The 18,863-nt window shown below is 42.7% G+C and overlaps 1 protein-coding gene across 1 annotated transcript in view; it reads right to left on the bottom strand.

Moving 5' to 3' along the window:
- APOO (apolipoprotein O) overlaps window positions 1-18,863 on the bottom strand; it is a 61,534-nt gene that overhangs the window by 37,800 nt on the left and 4,871 nt on the right. The window lies entirely within an intron of this gene.

Genomic DNA, 18,863 nt, shown 5'->3' with positions numbered 1-18,863 from the left:
TTTTCTCTCTTCTACACACCTCAAAGATATTGGAAGTTAAAGAAAAGATCTACTGGCTAATGAAAAGTCAAATTTTCAAGACTAAATGTTTTGATCTTTCTTGTATACTGAAATTCTCAGGAGGTATAAATGTCAAATTTGTGCTGCACTGTATCCATGTTGGGGAGATTTTTCCTCATTTCCTGTGCGGTCACAGACAGAAAGTGAGAGAAATATCTCCATTAGGAACAAAGACAAAATAAATATTCATTCTTTGAAGGACTGAGGAAATTTAAAAATCTCACTTTTAAGTCCCTTTTTTTATTGCTGTCTGCGTTGCTATTGAATGAATTATACCCCACTTCCTGTGTGCTCCTTACAACAGGAAATGAGCGGAAACCCACCCTGTGGAGACACGGACATCAATAAATAGAGCTTCTAAGCCTTCCCCACGCTATCCAAAACTATAAAAAATTATTGGTTGAAATTATAGATGAAATACATTCAATTTGCTTTGGTTTAAAGGAGAACTATGAGGCGGGTGATTTCCACTCATCCTCATAGATAGAGCTGTGACATTGAAACTGTCACACGTCGGCTCTATTTATCGGGAAGGGAGCAAACACATACCGTCGCTTGCTCCCTTCCTGATCATCTCCCTGCAAAGAGCGGTGACTGTCAGGCACCGCACCCCGCAGGAATCCCCCCTCCCCTCTCCGATCCTCCAGCACTGAGTGGAGGAACGATTGGCGGAGAGGGCGGGCACAGCTGGCTCTGCATCTAGATAGGCAGAGCCTGCTGCCATTTACACAGCTGGGTGGATCTCGACAGCATTGTCAGAATCCGTCCCGGCTGCAGCGCTCTCAGCATATACTGGGCAAAGGCCCGCTATATGCGGAGCTTTGGGTTACAGAAGGAGGTTAGTATATTTCCTCCCGTGACCCTAAAGAGAACTATGGGATAAAAAGGTTCTCTTTTAAGTTACAATTCGACATTTAAATATTCCCTCCCCATTTCTCTCCTTGGCTCTGAATACGTTTGATTGGAAATCGCAGTGTAAATACCTTTTTTAAAATATTATTCTATGCAGCCACGTGACCGCTAAGCTGCAATTTCTTCTGGTGCGGCTGCTGGGAGGAGACTCTCTTCCCAACCGACACCACCTAGAGAAGTGGATGCCGAGGAGATGTCCCTGAACTGTAGAACTCGTCCCCATTTTCGGCCCTTCACATTACATAGAGGCGTTGACACTTTCTGGTCACATGACTGCATAGGTAAAGACCGTAAAAAAAGGTATTTGCCCTGCAATTTGTGATAACACATATGAAGGGCCATGTGGAGAATCAGGGAATTAACATTTTAGGGCTCATTCACACGGGCGTGCACATCCATACGGCATTTGGAATAGATCACTGGTCTTGAATGCATCTATCCTTCGTCCAATGATCTATTGCAAATCGCATGTAATCATATCACATATGATTACATGCAGACTGACGCTTACAGGCGGCTGTCACCAGGTCATTAACTTGAATGGGTGACAGTGGTCTAAACAGGCAATTCCTGCCACAGAGATGCCAAATCGAATAGTGTGACCGAGGCCTTACAAAGAATGGGATTCTACATGTTGTGACTCTAGCCAAACCTATTGAGCTGACTTCACATCTGTAGCCGGACAGGGATCTCAGCAATCGCAAAGCCTAAAGACAGACCTCAGGAGGTGAACATTGAACAGGAGCTGTTACTAGCCTAAAGGAAAAATATGCTGTTTGGCAATGAAAACATTACCAATCATCTCAATATTACATATGCCACCTGTAATTCAGGAATATTGTTTTGAGTTGAAACAGGAACTTTCTGCTGAAAATCAGAAATGTTTTGTTTGGAAAGGAATTGGTCCAAAACATACTGCTGCGGCATCTCAGTGTGGAGCCGGGCTCAGTGCCTGGGCATCTTGCTAACATACATTCCTCTAATTAAAGCTGTAGAGAATATGAGTTGTTGTATAGCACAGCACCAATATCACCACACTGGTAATAAAGATATAGTGGGTTACTAAATGAGACCCGTTTCTATAAAAAAAAAAAGAAATTATATATTTAGGAGAGAGAGAGTGAAAGAGAGAGAGAGAGAGAGAGAGAGTCCCAAGGATAGCCATTGCAAGGTAAATGCTGTGTTGCTCATCCACTCAGAAATATCCATACAAATCCAATGTAGACATTCGCAGTGGAAATAGGTGAAAGGCAACAGCGTTTTTCATTGCTGACATTTTGATGGAGCTCAGTACATCTTTATTGTCAATACCTCCATACCTTCTTTGGATAGATATACACTATATTGCCAAAAGTAGTGGCACACCCCCTCGAAATCATTAGATTCAGGTGTTCCAAATCAGACATGCAGACTGCTTCTACAAACATTTGTGAAAGAATGGGTCGCTCTCAAGAGTTCAGTGAATTCAAGGTGGGAACCGTGATACGTTGCCACCTGTGCAATAAATCCATTCGTGTAATTTCCTTGCTACTAAATATTCCACGGTCATCCGTTAGTGGTATTATAACAAAGTGGAAGCAACTGGGAATAACAGCAACTCAGCCACGAAGTGGTAGGACACGAAAAATGACAGAGGTCAGCGCATGCTGAAGCGCACAGTGCGCAGAAGTCGCCAACTGTCTGCAGAGTGAACAGCTACAGACCTCCAAACATTGTGTGGCCTTTAGATTGGCACAACAGAGCGTAGAGAGCTTCATGGAATTGGCTTCCATGGTCGGGCAGCTGCATCCAAGCATACATCACCAAGTGCAATGCAAAGCGTCGGATGCAGTGCTGTAAAGCACGCCGCCACTGGACTCTAGAGAAGTGTTCTTTGGAGTGACGAATCACGCTTCTCTGTCTGGCAATCCAATGGACTTTTCTGGGTTTGGCGTTTGCCAGGAGAACGGTACTTATCTGACTGCATTGTGCTAAGTGTGAAGGTTGGTGCAGGGGGGATTATGGTGTGGGGTTGTTTTTCAGAGGTTGGGCTTGGCCTCTTAATTCAAGTGAAGGGAACTCTTAAGGCGTCAGCATACCAAGACATTTTGGTCAATTTCATGCTCCCAACTTTGTGGGAACAGTTTGGGGATGGCCCCTTCCTGTTCCAACATGAATGCGCACCAGTGCACAAAGCAAGGTCCATAAAGACATGGATGAGCGAGTTTGGGGTGGAGGAACTTGACTGGCCGGCACCTGACCTCAACCCGATAGAACACCTTTGGGATGAATTGGAGCGGAGACTGCGAGCCAGGCCTTCTCGTCCAACATCAGTACCGGACCTCACAAATGCGCTTCTGGAAGAATGGTCAAACATTCCCATAGACACACTCCTAAACCTTGTGGACAGCCTTCCCAGAAGAGTTGAAGCTGTCATAGCTCCAAAAGGATGGGCCAACTCAATATTAAACCCTACGGACTAAGACTGGGATGCCATTAAAGTTCATGTGTGTGTAAAGGCAGGCGTCCCAATACTTTTGGCAACATAGTGTATATTAGGTGTAAGCGGGCCGGCGTCAATTCATCCAATTACCTTCAATCCATTACGTCTGGGTCCGCCAAAACTGAACTCTTTTCCGTTATTTTATTTTTTGGACCTAGATGAACTCGGAGGTAATCAGATGCAAACTGAAAAACGTCCACGAGTTACATTGGGCATCCGATCGGGTCCGCCTAAAAAACTTGACAGGCGTAACCGGATAATGCGAGTCTATGGGCAGTTGTGTGTAAATGGACCAGTGTCCCCCACCTCCGGTCAGGTCTGGAAAAAAAAAAATGGATCAATGATCTGTTTCGATGAACCTGATAGTGCCGGATTGGAGTAATCTGATGTAAACGCACACATGTCCGTTTACATCCGATTGCCCATAGACATACATGAGTTCAGTCATTGCAATTTTTTCCTCCTGCGTAAGATAGAGGAAAAAAACTGTACAAACACGATGTGACATCCACTCCATACTGCTGTGATCAGGAGCAGATCTGTGCATGGATCCTCTCCTGATCAGCCCGTGTGAAAGGGGCCTAACTGTTGCAAGACCACAGACAACAGTTAATACTACTGAAAACATTCAAGTGTTTAAATTGTGAGAGAGGCGACACTTAGCCGCTAGCAATATCCTCCTTATGCAACGAATATGTAGCTTTAATGCGAGCATAATCCCTGTGGCAAACCATGTTTTGACAACGGACTATCCAAAATAGAACCAAGTAAATTAAAGCCCTAATGTTATTAGCCCCCTTTTGTTGCCTTCTTTGTTTGAAAAGGATTATCCTGCTTCTGGATCGAGTTCTTCTCAGACTTCACAATCTTTCCAGTCCGGAAAATGAAGGAGTTACATTTCACCCATTATGCTATGCCAAGAAAGATTATTCCAGGACTTGGCTGCCGCTGGAATTAATATACCAAGAATGTCCGGAGACCTGTTCCTGTGAGTGGGTGTTCTTAGCAACCGCACAAAATTGTAGACAGCAGTGAATGAAACCAGTTTTTCTTTGTGTGCGCTTTGTGGCACAAAACAAAATGCTGGCTAGCAACCAACAGTCGAAAGGCTCTTGTTTCCATCACAGATGCACAATCAGGCTAAAAGACGGGGCCTAACTGGCTTTAATGAATAGATTGTTTCACTGCTGCTTTGTCCATTTAAAAAACAGATCTGCTAGTTACCCTTCATAAATATTACATGAATAACTTACTTGCATGTTAAACTGCAAGCGCTTAAAAAAGAACTTCCTTATGTTTAAAATAACAACAAAAGTACTAGAGAAAAGTTTAGTAATGGCAATTCACAAACAGATAAATTGCAGGATTTTTATTCCTTGCATAACTTTTTTTTCTTCCTCTTTCTTCTCACGGTGGCCATTTTCACTAAGGGCAGATGAACCCACCTCCCTTTTACTTCCTGGAAGACTGCGTCTGCCTCCTGGAACATATTACCTTGCACATAATCTGAGGGGGAAATATGCTTTCAACATTTTTCAGTTTACAGATGAGATTTTTAAGGAAGACACTGGTCATGTATCCTTTCCAGTATGCATCTGTGAGGCCAGAGCTACATCACCAGAACCTCACCTCATCCAGGAAGTGGAAAACAGTAATTGTAAGTAAAAGCAAAAAATGTTTGTTTAACTAATGAATGTAAGATGATTTCATAGCATGCAGAGCTGTACGCTGATGGGATTTTTAGTTGAAGGGGGTAAAGGTCTGCGTTAAATGTAACACACAATTACAAAGTTTAACTCCGGAGTGGACAAATTAATACGCAATTTAGGAGCCAGTAGGATATATTTTTAGGATCCAGCTCCATAGACAGCAACTAGAGAAAACGTCAAAGGTTAAGGCCCTATCTATTAGACATGTGCACTGCCAAAAAATTTGTTTAGTTTCGTTTCGTTTTAAATTCGGATTTGTGTTATTTCGTTTTTCGGGATACGGGTGTGAAAGTCGATTCGGAATTCGGACGAAATTCGGTAGCTGTAGTTCGAACGTTCGTTTTGTTTTCTGTTCTTATTCGTTTCTTATTCGTTTCGTTCGTTCGTTTGCAGCAAAGTGACATGTGAGGGGGAAAAAATATTTTTCTCCTCTAATGTCACTTTGCTCCAACAAACGAAACGAATAAGAACAGAAAACGAAACGAACGTTCGAACTACCGCTACCGAATTTCGGAAATGGAAATTCGGATTAGTTTGCATTAGTTATGTCTGTAATTCGGAATTCGGATACATCCGAATTTCCGAAAATTCGTCCGAATTTCGATTCGGAACGAAACGAATCGCACATGTCTACTATCTATCATTTTGTAAGTAGCATGGGCTACCTAGATCATGAGGTTTGTCCGGGCCTGGTTTATGTTTAGTATAATACTTCTTTTAAATCAACAGTTCTGATACAGCTAGCAAGGACTGTTGCACGTAAAGAGCCCTTTCACACATGCACATCAATAATGAAAGTTGAAAAACGCATCAAATAAATGGGCTTATCGCAACACGTTAGTTAAAGTGCAGCACAACGTACAATAGCGTACCACAAAGGACTAGACAGGTCTCAATGGACCCTAAAGGAAACCTGTCATGTGAGAAATATGTAGGCCTCTAGTTTTCCTGGTTGTCATCATGATGATTTGGCTTCAATACTTTGAGCCACTGACTGGGAATAAGAATACATACAAGAAATTCTGACTTTTTGTCACATTTACAGGTGAAACTCGAATAATTAGAATATCGTGCAAAGTTCATTTATTTCACTAATGCAACCTAAAAGGTGAAACTAATATATGAGATAGACTCATTACATGCAAAGCAAGATAATTCAAGCCATGATTTGTCATAATTGTGATGATTATGGCTTACAGCTCATGAAAACCCCAAGAACCCCAAATCCACAACCTCAAAAAAGTAGATTATTACATGCAATCAATAAAACAAGGATTGTACATAGAACAATATCGGACCTCTGAAAAGTACAAGCATGCATATGTACTCAGTACTTGGTTTGGGCCCCTTTTGTAGCACTTACTGCAATTACTTTTGCACGATATTCTAATTATTCGAGTTTCACCTGTATGTGCTGCATCCTTGTTCCACGCCTGTGACTTTAAAATACTGAAGCCAGGCACTTTCAGGCAACTAGACATTTTTTAGAAGGTTATCAATGGCAGGTCCCATATGTTTCCCGAAAGAGCTGTACTTGAAAGTGCAGAGAATTTACATAGTGTAGATGGACTACAAAGTCAAAACAAATTGCACAATACATGAATGTGCAAGGGTTCCTAGTAATTACTCATTTCAAGTATCATTCATAAGCAAAAGACAAGATCCACAAACAAATCAAATAGGACAAATATTGTTGCAAACAAGTATACCAGTATAAAACACTCAGGCTATTTAGCAAGGGTGCGTAGGATATAAAAGGTCGTGGAAAAAGATTAGCAATAAAACAGTTTGATCATTCACTACATTCATCAAAAAACACCGAACATGATCTTGACTTGTGTTTAAAGTACACAATCTATCTCCATGGAGAGACTGAAGGGCCTGTCACAGCATGTACACGATGCAGAATTGGCATTTCATCTCATTACAAAGAAAGACATCATACATCATACAGATGGTAAACAGAGGGTACAGTTTAAAGCAGGGGTCTCAAACTCATTTCACTCGGGGGCCACTTGACAATTTGTTTCCTCACATGAGGGCCGCTTGCCAAATTTCATACTTCAAAATAAAATGTAACTATATCTGGTATGGTACTACGGACCCCAATACATACACGATACGGCCCATTTCATATCTGTAAGTTTAGGTGCAATTAGGGATTCCTGCGTCAGGTACTTGCGATCCCGTGTGGTCGATCGCATTGCGGCCGGAGGGCGCGGCTACGGTGCCATTCACTTCAATGCCCTGTCACGCCCCCTCCTGACCCACAAAAAAGTGAGCCGGCTGCAATGCAAGGCAGTGCGTTCTGGCCAGAATCGGGCGGAACGCACCGCATCTGAGGTGAACCTAGCCTAAAAAAAACCCCATACAACATGGAAGACTGTACACATAAGATTGGATATTTATTTTGGGAATGTAATGAACAACTAGAATTTATTACACACATAAAAAAACATTTTATTTTAATAATATTAAAACCCCTTCAGAAGACACAGTTTAAAATCACTATATAGTCATCCCACCACAGTAATTCTTACTATATTAAAATATTCTTGTACAATGTACATCAAACGTTTGGCACATGCTGATTCTGGTCCAAAGCGTTTCTTGGAACAATGCCCACTTCTTCATGGAAACATATGAAAATCAGGACATGATGTGATCTTGTAAAAAAACATGTATATATTTTTATATACATATAGAGTCTAATTGTTCATACCATACCAAAATGATCCCCTCTCGATATGTTTTTGCTTAGTATTATATGGGGAAGTAGGTATGCAACTGTAAACATTTTCCTCTAGCAAAAAAAAGGAATCTTGTGGGTTTGCAGACTGCACAAATCTTACAAATTTTGAAACTGCGATGTCAAAATGAGGCTTTACCAGAATTCTAGTAAAACTATAGCTTTGATTTCAGTGAGCACTTACTTTGATTTACAGTAAATTATCCCCCTTATTCGGCATTCAATCAACCGGCACTCTCAAGCAACCAGCAAAAAAAAAGATCCGAGGACATAGCTGGCGGCTAGATTCCACGGTCGGCAGCAGAATGTAAACAAAAAAGCCTGCTATTGGCCATTTCAAATTGCAGTAGCCAATAGCAGACTGGCTGTTGAACCTGCCCACTGAGCAGAGAAGCGGACCTGAGAGAGAACAGTCTCTTTTAGGTCCGCTTCTCTGCTCAGTGGGTTGAAGCAATAGCTAGGCTGCTATTGGCTATTTCAAATTGCAATAGCAGGCCGGTTATTGCACCGACCCACTGGGCAGGGGAGCGGACCCGAGAGAGAAAGGGGGTTGTTTGAGAGTTACTATTAACTCTCAAGCAACCAGCAACTTATGTTATCCGGCACCTACCAATCCCTTTGTGTGCAGGAAAACTGGGAGTTTACTGTAATCTTGGTTCGGAATATAATAAGAGATTATGTACAGTTTTTCAATTACTATATGACATTCAGTTGTGTGAAATATGAATTCTATGGTTTTAAGTATTAGGACAGAATACAAATCATCTGGTCCTTAGCAGGTCTTAAAATTAGGTAAATACAACCTCAGCTGAACAACAACGCACAACATATTATTCAGTGTCATTCAGTTTACAAACAAAAAGCCAAAACTGAGAAGTCATGTATATCAGGCAAACAGCTAGCCCTCAAAAGCTGTTTGTAGGCCTACATCTGCCAGCCACTATAGACTTGAGATCATCTCCCAATCTGTTTGAAAGCATTGGGACTGGGCAACCATCACCCATGTCTATGGGCTGGTATAGAGAGTACATTGTTTTCTGTCAAGAGGTCTGACTGGTATACTTACACTGAGAGAGAAGAACAGCAAGGCCCCTATAGAGAACTACTGAACAAAGAGAAACAATTGCATATGTAACCAACAAATATGTCTGCACTCATTTACATATATTAGAATATGCACTATACATAGAAACAACTTTTTTTTAGACATTGTACCACACGGATTATATTATTTACATCGGATGGATCACTTTTATGTCTACTTAAAGAAAAACCCATTTATATAGTCTGTGCTGCTCAGCGTTTGTCTTTACACCAAGACAATTGATGCATGAACAATACAATCATTATGCAGGAAACGTACAGAAACTTTTTTCGTCATAGTGGATTCCAGTGAAAGATTTAATCATCATTAAATTAGAAGGATTTCCTATGTGTATCCTGTTAAAGTTAAAAGACTGACTTGTTTGATATACTAAACCTGGTTATAGAAAACAATAGGAAGTCAGCACAGTGTTTTAAGCTCTGCTCACATCTCTGCCATGTGGCACGGCAGAGTGCGTTGCGGTAGGGCCTACCACATCTAAATCTGTGTAAAGCCTTTTGTGTATAGTAAAAAAATAAAAATCGCACTGCACCACAAAGCATAATAATATGTTACCACATGCGTTGGCAAAGTGCACTGGGGTACCATTAAGAAATAATGGCACTGCACATAACAGTGTGACATGGGATTTTGTGCAATACGGGAGCACACGCGATTCCGAAGCGTAGAGCTGTTAACAGTGCTTTTTAGCAGGCATCTAAGTGTACAACTGACAACTGCTGCATGTACATCACTGTTTAAGGTACCGTAAAATGTGGTTCAGTCCCAAACACGCAACAGACTTCAGATTTATGGAAGGCAATAATTGGACTAGCTCACCTCTCAGTGTTGGAATTTTAATAATGTGGCTTAAACATTTTAGATAATTCCACTGGTGCACTATAGCAAAGCCTGAATAAAAAGCTTAAAGTGACATTAAAGTCACATCCCCCCCACAAATGCTGCTTTAAGGACTTACCTTAAACAATGCCTCTTGATCCGATCATCTTTTTCTTTCCAGTAGTTTTCAGGAGTCCCTCCAGCGCTGGTGCTGGTCTCTGATCCAGCGCTGACTGCTGTGCCTTCTGTGTCCTGCGGTGTCTGTCCACGTGCATGCTGCCCGGCTGCGTGCATTGACTTACACTGTCTCTTCTCATGCCCGAAGATCTCTACTGCACATGCGCCCGCCTCATGATCCTTCACGGCCGTTCAAGAATCTTCAGACGGGAGCGAGCGGCAGAGACACAGGTAACTTTTTTAGGTTTTTGCATATATTTACTGCTTGCTAGCAGTAGATATATGCAAAAAAAACAACAAAGTTTTAATTGTACTTTAAAGTAGCATTAAAGGCTAGGTGTATTAAGGCAAAAAACACCCAGCCCTTTTCTAACATCCCTGTCCCCCCCACACTTAACTGCAGCCGTTTGTCTACTCTGCCGCGACCAGGAAGTTAGAACCGGAGAGGTTTCCCCGAACTTCCTGGCTGCAGGGGAGAGTACTGATGGAAGAGGAGCAAGGCTCCTTCTGCCATCAGTCAAGCTGTGACTGCACAGGTGGGGCCATCACCGCGCACGTACGGGTGCCTTCACAGCTGTTGGAGGCACCTGTACAGGGGGAGTAGTGCTAGCGGTCTGGATGCCACTAGAGAACAAATGTATAGTTTCTGCCGCCCTCTCCTTGTACGGCCCTGATGTCCCTGGCATGGAATTGGACGGAGTGGAGTGGGTTGGCTTTTTATAAGCCTCCATCTCTTTCTCCTGATCCGGCATTCTCTTTCCCCCTCCAAACACTTGCTGTTTGGTAAGTATGGGGTACATACTTTTCAGGGGACCTCCCACCCGTGGGGCTGATTGCTAAAGATTTCAATTCACATTATAGTTTAGTGTTAAATTGATTGTTGTAATTAAATTAATTGATGCATTGGGGCTTCCCCTGCATTGCATGGGTTGGCTGCTTGTTATTATCTTTGGGAACTGTGTAAAGGTCTTTTACTTACTTTATTCCTGCTCCCCAGGCATTTGGAGCTCACTTTGTTTCCCTTTAATTAGGCTTTAAAGTATAAATAAAACCATTCAATTAAATCTCACATAAGCTTAAACATGTTCGCGTACGATTAATCAATTTGTGTTGCAGAGAAATCATTTAATTTTTTACAAGCGTTAAAATCTGCAATGTTCGCTAGAAAGTTATCTTTCTTGCGAAAACTACTAAACCCATTACCCCCCATATAATGGAGATTAACAACGGAAGAAATGAATAAAGTCCAGTCTGGGTGATAACAATGGCTCCCTTCACAGATACAGTGAAGGAGCGAGGGACAGGGAGTGTGTTAGTCAAAGGATATACAAGCTTAAAAAGAAAAACTAAATGTCGCCTCATCATGCTAAACTGCAATAAATGAAATGTTTGTTTTTAGGTGTATATACAGTCCACGCACAGCAAAGAAGCATATTAATCAGCAGATGGGGCAGTGCGTTGTGGCAGCTCTGGCAATGAGTTGTATCGCACACTGCCGGGGCTGTCACAATTTCTTTTCTCTTTTTTTCACCTTTATATGGAGTGTACAATGTGCACACTCCATTCGTGTACCAGCATGGCAGAACAGTATGCTGCGCTGCCATGTGGCAACCCATAGTGGCATCCAGTGTGCTGCAATAAAATGTAGCATGTTTGCACTTCATAGCAGTGCGCCACCCACTACGTTACAGTGTCAATGGGACACATAAAAAACAATTGAAACAATTGTTTATGTCTCCTTGTGCTGACCTACATTGATCTAGACCACTCAGGTCACTGCTTAATGTGTGAATGGGCCCTTACTCTGTTTCTGCTCTGCTCAGTCCTCATGTGACAGCAATGGCGCAAGCATCAGTGTGGTGCTTCATTATCGTCACTTGCTTCATTATACCTGGAAGTATTAGGCATTTTCTTTGCTCCCGGATCTTCACAAAGTGGTGAACGTATGTGCTGCTGGGCAGGGAAGCAATAAAGGAAACTTGTAGCTAGGGCTGCAACAACTAATCAATTTAATCGATAATGAGAATCGTTGCCAACTATTCTCATTATCGATTCTGCTTGTTTCATGGGCTCTGTGTTCCCTCCGATACCCGCTGCTCCCAGCGGGACGGGACACAGACACCTGCAGCCCATGCCCAGCAGTGAGGAGAGCTCCGTACCTCAATCTCCTGCCAGCCTCATACCCCACCCACCTTCCGCTGCTCTGCTCTCCCTTCTGCCCATTAGGGAGGAGATACCACTGTCAGCCGCCATGCCCCCCCTCAACCAATCACACCTCATGCCACCGTTGCGCCAAACCTGCACCCTCTATCGCTGGATGGGAGACTTGTAGCCGGGGGTAGAAAGCTGGTGACAAGTCTCCCATCCAGCGGCTGGGAACAATAGCCAGTCAGCTGTTGGATATTCCAAATTGCAATAACCAATAGCAGGCTAGTTATTGCACTCACCCACTGTTTGCTGTCAATCAGCAGAGAAGGACCTGAAGGAGAACTTTCTCCTTCAGGTCTCTCCTCTTCAGATTTGAGGCCCCATGTGATAGCAATAAATCCAAGTACAAAAAAAAGTTTAAAAAACTAGAGTTAAATAAAATAAGATTAAAAATACGCCCCAAAAATGTAAAGCCCCCTGGCCTCGCAAATGCACGCATACTAACGGAAACACAAGTCGGGTGCATCTACGTACAAAAACAATGATTGCGCTACACATGTCAGGTATCTCCGCAGTGAGAGCAATAATTCTGGGGCCAATATTCGTGGCTAACTCTAAACCAGGGGTAGCCAAACTCCGGCCCCCAGCTGTGGTGGAACTACAAATCCCAAGAGGAATTGCAAGATTCTCACAGACATGACTCCCGGAGAGAGATGCATCATGGGATTTGTAGTTTCCCCACAGCTGGAGGGCCGGAGTTTGGCTACCCCTGCTCTAATTTATTTTTTTATATTCTAACTACAAATTTGGTTATTTTATTATCTTGGCTTGGAGTTTTTCAATTCAGATTATTTTGAATCCATAAAACGAATTAAAATGCTTGATATAATACAAGTTGGGAGAAAAGGTAATTTTCTGCCTGACAAATTCTGCTGGGGGATGTGCGCTGCGGTGCCATTCATTTCAATGAACTTATAGCCTTGCCGAGTTCTCAAATGTTTGAAATATATATATATATATACCTCAAGGATCTATCTTGCCATTACATCTTTTAATAAAATGCATAGATTTTTAAGTGCAGTTTCTGGTGGACAACATACAAAACGGATCTCAATGTACATTTCTGAATTGATGGGATTGAATAACATAACTAAATACACTTTACAACTTAACTTCTTCTGTATGTGGATTAGGTTCCCTCACTTAGTAAAATACAAATAGCAGTAAGAAAAGTGTAAGCAGCCAATGTACTGCACCAAGCACGTTCATTGCGCATCTGAGAATACTGCTTACCACAGCAAACATTTCCAAATGGCCCTGTATGGTCACACACAATTTCTGCAACAGTTCTAGTTTCTTATATGGTTTACACTTCTCATAACTTATGAGGCAACTGTGTGTTGTAATCTGGTCTGTATGTAGGCTGTAGCAAGAAGAGTAGATTATAATGCATAATTGTTGTAAAATGAACCTATCAAGGTTTGTAAAGTAAGCCTATGGTTCAAATTAGCCTGTGCCCAAATTAAAGAATTCTAAAGAAGATCTTTGGGGGAAATTATTTAACCCTTGCAGTGGGACTCCCCCACAATGCAAGGGTTAACAGCTCGTTTGTGTCTAGGGAGGAAACTAACATAGTTATACTCACCTGATCCTGGGAGCCAGCTTCGTATTAGACCAGTCCCTGGAGCGTCTCTCCCCTCCATTGCAGTGGTCTAGGGTCCTGTAAATCATCACTTCCAATACACTGGGCATAGGACGTGGGGACACTGAGGGATATACCATCGCTGCAGTGCAGAAGAGAGAGGCTGGAGGGAGCGCTGGCAGGCTCGGAGGATCAGGCGAATATAACTTTGGTATTTTCCTCCCTAGACCATGATGAGCAGTTAAACCTTGCAGTGTGGGAGTAGCCCCGAGGCAAGGGTTAATAGTAGTTTTCCCCGGAGTTCTGCTTTAATGGTCTTAAAAAGCAGTAAAAGAGCTTTAAAACAAGCCATGTGTGACCTTTTCAGCTGCTTGTATTGTGAAGCAATTTATCCTCAAAGATCACAACAGAGATGCTAAAGTGGTGTTTTTAGGCAGCCTAGAACAGGCGTGGACAAATTAATATGGAATTCAGAAGCCAGTCTGTCCATTCCAGAAGCCAGCAGGATCCTTTTTTAGGAGTCATCTCCATTGACACCAACTAGAGAAAACCTCAAGGGGTAGGCATCAGCTGTCATTAGCTCCCTGGCTCCTGGGATTTGTCCAGCCCTGGCTCAAAAACGCCTGCTAAGTGCAGACTGCCAAGACCGGCCCTGCATAGATAACAGCTGAGATTTCAGTGCCTCTGTTGTACACTTTGAAGATAAATTTCTCCACAATGCCTATAGCTAAAAAGTGAATGAAATGTGCCATACTCACGGAGCCGATACCGCACCAGGCCTTAGCAACACAAACTCACCCTGATGACCTCCAAGGTCAGATACAGAATGCTCCCGATAATGTGCTAGACCCCGATGGGATCCATGTCTGTTCTCGACATATTCATAGCTCTACTCTGATCTTTGCTGCCCCTCCTTCTTCCATATCTGTTCCCCTCTCCCCTTCAGCCCACACTTGGGCTCCTACACTCATATTTTTATTTATTTATCTTTTTCTCTGGTTTTGACCTTGGCTCGCAATCCCTCTCCCTACCCGCACTCCACTATGCCCACTCCACACTCTACCTACAAGATTAACAGATTAGCAATGTGAGACCCTATACCAAACGCGACCTACAGGGTTGCCAGATCACCAACCTGCTATATACCGGGGATCCCAGACTGATTTATCTTCACCTGTACAACTGGCGATCCTCCCACACGGTGCCTAACAGGGTCAGGAAACCATGATATTCTTACATGCTTGATATATCTGATAATGTATCCATGTGGGCTACGGCATAGACTGTTTTACATGTTTTTGTATTTACTGTCTATGTATTATATGAAAATTCAAAATAAAGAATAAAAAAAAAAAAAAGTGAATGAAGGTTTGTGCATTTAATGTTTGTTGAGAATATATAAATACTTCAGTGTGCATCATATGGGCCCAGGTTCACTTTGTACAGACAATAGGATACATACAAATGCCTCTTTCATGCTTAAAATTCCTTTCTCTGGAGAATACCCTTCAATTTTGGACGCACACGGAGGCTTTGGTTTCTCAGACTTGGCGTTCCTTTTCCACTATCCACAAACTAATAGAAATGCTCTAATTGTCTGTTCTGGCATCAGCTTTGGTTTGTGGACAGTAAGGGGGCATAGGTCCTAGTCATGAGAGGTCCCAGTCACCAGTCCAGCCTCGCCCCGCTATGTGCTAGAGACAGAAGGGCCACAAAAAATGGCTTCAGAGTACAACACAAGGTACTTTCAGGAATGCAATTTTAAGGTCAAAAATACAATAAAACATAATCTTGAAAGATTAAGGGAAATTACTAAATTATTTAGATAAAAGTTTTGTTTTTATTTGGGGACTGATAGGTGAGCCAAACAAACAAAACTATAGACTTACGACGCATGAGATCATCTATTTTTTTTTTTTTCAAGAACTCCATCTGGCTTTCTGTATCAGTTTCAAAACTAAATGAACTGTAAAGTCTAGTAACTACTACAACTCTGTGTAGCTTTGACTGTACCAGTGTGGCAGATTCGGTTCTAGACGACATATTCTTAGAAAGTACTCTGGCACCCTCTGGTGACCACACAAGAACAATGCTGATATACTGACAGTTTTATTACCATGAATGTTCTTCTTATAAGAAACATTCCATAAACACTGAATACAGTGTTGGTGACATAGAAATGAAATACCTGGAAATATAATTTTGCTAGATTCTGCAATGTGCCTGCCATAAATTCATATTAAAGTATTTAGGGTTATCTAAGTCTATCTTCCAGCATACCAAAAAACTACCCTCGCTGTGTGGGACAAGGGTTAAGTGCTTGTTAATGCATAGAGGACAAGATAAAAGCTTTTTTTTTTTACTTACCTTATTCCTGCATCCGCCGTCTCCCTATGGGCAGCTAGACTGGTCCCTGCAGCCTCTTTGTTCCTTCCGCTGACATCATCATGTCTAATGCAAGTTACATAGACCTGCATGGGATGTGAGGCGGCAGAGGTGAATTCCACCAACCAGAGTAGAGGGGAAAGAGATGACCGTTGACTGAAGGAAATGGGGATAAGGTAAGTAAAAGTGCTTTTCTCCAGTTGCCCAAGGATAAACGAGCACTTTTTTCTTTTGCCCGGAGATGGGCTTTCAAATAAGTACCATTTTAAAAATGTGTGGCTGGAGGGGTTTGTTTTACTAACCCTGCCAGCAACAGATACTGGTTCCCAGGCCCTCAATCAATAATTCCCATCTGTGCATTGTGGTGCACTATAGCATAGATGTGTTTGGTTGTACTGTATGTGTGTCTATGATTGCCAAGTACCACGTATCAGTGTGGATGGGCCCTTAAAGGAGAACTATGGGGTCAGGACTTTTCCTCATAGTTCTCCTAAGAGTAACGGGAGGACACAAACTAGCGTCCTCCCGTCACCCTAAGCTCAGTATACCGCGAGCTACAGCTACATACTGAGACGCCGCAGCCAGAACTGATCCCGACAATTCTGTCAGGATCCATCCAGCTGCGTGAGTGACAGCTGGCTCTGCCTATCTAGAGGCAGAGCCAGCTGTACTCGCCCCCTCCCCCGTCCGTTCCGCCAGTCAGCGCTGGAGGATCGGACAGGGGAGGGGGGAATCCCTGCAGGGCACCGTGAGTGACAGTCACGGCTCTCTGCACGGCTAGATCAAGAATTGAGCGAATGCCGGTATGTGTTCGCTCACTTCCCGGTCTACTGAGCCGACCTGTGACATTGTCACAGGTCGGCTCAGATTATGAGGCTGAGTGAAAATCACTTGCCTCATAATTCTCCTTTAAGGACTATGCACATAGTCACACTGCACCCTGGAGATTTATGTACAATTGATTTTCATGGCACAGTTCTTACCAACCTGCGGTCTACAGTTACAGGGAACAGAATGCTGCATGCTTTGGTTTTCCATAACAGCATCATCCAATCTTCCCCCGAGAAAAATAAATCACGTTCAGGACAGAGGCGCGTATGCAACCAAAGTCGTTGAGAAAATGTTTCCAGCATGTAGATTGGCAATTGGTATGGTGGGCACAGCCAACAAAATCTCTAGATATGAACAGAGTTTCTCAATCTGTGGAAGATGCACCCCAAGGAACTGAAGCCAAAAACATTTTTTTTTTACATTTTTGGAAAGAGTACAGCAGGGAATCTATTAACCACTTGCTGACCAGGTGTTTTCACCCCCTTCCTGCTCAGACCATTTTTCAGTATTTAGCACTGCAGTACTTTGACTGACATTTATTCCGTCATGCAGCGCTGTACTGAAATTAATTTTATACAATTTTTTGGGGACAGATAGAGATTTCTTTTGGTGGTATTTAATCACCACTGCGGGTTTTATTTTTTACTATATTAAGAAAAACTTTTTCTGAAAATTTTGAAGAAAAAAAAAAATGTTATAATACATTATTATTACCCATTTTTTTTGTTAAAATATAAAAGTCGGGGTCACGTCGGGTAAATAGACACCAAACATGTCAAGTTTTAAAATTGCGCGCACCCCCGAAATCGCAAAAAACGACCATACCCAGAATTGACCATAGGCGACGCTTTAAAAGCTTTTACCGCTCATCAGTTTAGTGTTATCAGTGATTGATGGTCCTAAAATTATTGCTCTCACTGCGACGTTCACGGCGATATGTAACATGTAATGGGCGCACGTTTAAGCACCCGACGAATGTTTGCATGCCTATATGTATGGGTGGAGAATTTGGAAAAAAAACAAACAATTTAATTATTTTTCATGTGCGACTAATTATAATTTTTTTGGTAACAAATTTTTGTTTTCCTATTCCCCCCCCCCCACTTAACTTTATTATTATCACATAGGGGGGCTAAGAAACCCACCCCCCTATGTGATAGCAAAGAGCTGTGACAGATCCTCTTTATGGAGACATCAGGGGTCTCCAAGACCCCTAATGTCGCCTAGGACCCCCCAAAGAAGCTGATGAAGCAGAGATCTTCGGAAGCTGGAGAGTGACACAAGAATGCGAACGTGATGTAATGTACATCACTTCCGCATTCTGACACCGGAGGGAGTTCATGTACCGATCTCCCTCTGATTCCCTGTGACAGAGCCCCCATGCTGGTCCCGGGCTCGCACCAGGCACAGCAGAGCTCGGGACCAGTGGGAGGGGGGCGGCCGCACATACCGGCACATTATACAAGCGATCTGCCGGCTCTGTATGTTAACAGGCATCGCTGCCTTTTTTAAATCCGGGCAGTTTCCCGCACGTGCGTGGGCCGGGTTAACAGGTCGTCTTGTGACGGCCTGTTACATCCAGGAAGCGCTCGGCAGGCCGTTTAATTACAACGGTAAACCTACAGTCATGGGCAAAAATTATTTTTCTGAAAACAGTAGAATGATGGGCTTTACCAAAAAGCTGTTATTTTGTTGCATCTGTCCACAGCACATTCTCCCAAAAGGATTTTTGGCTTCCTCGGGTAAGTTTTGGCAAACTCCAATCTGGCTTTTTAATGTTTCTGTGTCAGCAGTGGGGTCCTCCTGGGTCTCCTACCATAGCGTCCCTTTTCATTCTTATGGTG

Source organism: Nanorana parkeri, unplaced genomic scaffold (genome assembly GCF_000935625.1).
Source record: "Nanorana parkeri isolate BGI_ZX_2015 unplaced genomic scaffold, ASM93562v1 scaffold1597, whole genome shotgun sequence".
NCBI lineage: Eukaryota > Metazoa > Chordata > Amphibia > Anura > Dicroglossidae > Nanorana > Nanorana parkeri.
The sequence above is the reverse complement of the archived record's forward strand: the minus strand, read 5'-3'. Positions and strand labels throughout refer to the sequence as shown.